This window comes from Solanum tuberosum, unplaced genomic scaffold, assembly GCF_000226075.1.
Source record: "Solanum tuberosum cultivar DM 1-3 516 R44 unplaced genomic scaffold, SolTub_3.0 scf00660, whole genome shotgun sequence".
NCBI lineage: Eukaryota > Viridiplantae > Streptophyta > Magnoliopsida > Solanales > Solanaceae > Solanum > Solanum tuberosum.
In genome coordinates this window covers 148,445-150,364 of record NW_006239567.1, presented here as the reverse complement: position 1 = coordinate 150,364, position 1,920 = coordinate 148,445, and positions in this window count along the sequence as shown.

Here is a 1,920-nt window from a genome sequence, read left to right as displayed (position 1 = left end):
GCATGTGTATTGTTGCTTTATATTGAGTTAAGTTGTTCATGTGTTGAGTAGAGCCAAGGTAAGTGTCTCTTTCAGATTCATGTATTGATGCCAGTTGGCATGTATCTTCTTATGATGCATACACAGGTAATCAGGATCAGCATCCAGGGCCCCATTGATCCACTTGAGCACTCAGAATCAGTTGGTAAGCCTCATTGCTATCCGAAGGACTCCTTTTATCATTTGCTTTTAGTATTTCAGTTGTTAGGATGATCGGGGGTCCTGTCTCGACATCTCTCCTTGTTTTAGAAGCTTCATAGACAGTTAGTAGTTCATTTGTCTTTAAATTATTATTTCATCTATTAAGACTTGAGTTGCCATTTTGGCCAAGTTGAATGTTTGACCTTTAAACGTTCTAAGTTATTTTATCAAATAGTTGAGTAAAAATGCATTTGATAATTGTAATAATGCTTAGAGTCTTCCACTGAGTAAGTAAGCCAGGCCAAGGGTTCTCTTGGGGCTAGCAATGGTTCTCGAGTGCTAGTCCCTCCTAGGGTGTAGGCTCGGGACGTGACACAAACACTCGATATGCAAGTAACACAACATTTCAACTGAAATAAATGTCAAGAAAAAGGATTAGTACCTTAATTTGGAATTTCTCTGGACTCAGAGAGATGTGGGTATCTCTTCTTCATATCATCAGCCTCCTAAGTAGCTTCCTCAACAAACTGATTTCTCCATAAAAACTTGAACGATGCTACCTCCTTGGTTCTCAATTTGCGAACCTGGCGGTCTAGAATCTAAACGGAAATCACCTCGTAAAATAAGCTATCCATAATACCAATATCTTCAATAGGTATCATAAGTCAAGGATCACCCATACACTTTTTCAACATTGAAATGTGGAACAACGGATGAACTACTGCTAATTCTTATGGTAGCTCCAACTCATAAGCTACATTGTTGATCCTCTTGGATATTCTGTAAGGAACAATATATCGGGGACTAAGCTTCCCCTTTTTGACAAACCTCATAACACCCTTCATGGGTGACACATTCAAATAAACCCAACCATCTACTTCAAACTCTAAGTCTCTCCTCCTAACATCAATATAGGATTTCAGATGACTTTGCGTTGTTTTCAATCTCTCTTGAATGATCTTCACTTTCTCCATAGCTTGATGAACCAAGTCAGTTCCTATCAATCCAGCCCCACCAACTTCAAACCATCCAATATGCGATCTACATCTTCTCCCATAAAGAGCTTCATAAGGACATCTGGATGCTAGAGTGATAACTATTGTTGTAAGCAAACTCAATGAGAGGTAAGTGATCATCCCAATTACCCTTGAAATCGATCACACATGCCTTCAACATATCCTCTAAAGTATGAATGGTGCACTCTGCTTGACCATCTGTCTGAAAGCAGTACTAAGGTTCACCTTCGAACCCAAACCCTTCTGGAAAGACTTCCAAAATTGCTCGGTGAATTACACACCTCTATCTGAAATGGTTGACATTGAAATGCCATGAAGTCTAAATACCTCTTGATTATATAACTTAGCATAATTTTATGCTGAAAAAATAGTCTTTACTAGTAAAAAATGGGTTGATTTAGTCATTTGATCTACAATCACCCAAATCGAATTATGTTGTCTGCGAGACCGTGGTAAACCAGTAATAAAATCCATACTGATCATCTCCCACTTCCATTTCGGAAGTTCTATATTTTGAGCCATATCATCGGGCCTCTGGTGCTCTACCTTGACTTGTTGGCAATTCGGGCACTTAGCAACGAACTGTGCAATACTCTTTTTCATACTACTGCACTAATAAACTTCTCTCAAGTCATGATACATCTTTGTGGAACCCGGATGGATAGAATATCTAGAGCTATGAGCTTTCTCCATGATCCTCTCTTAGAGCTCATCCACCATTGGC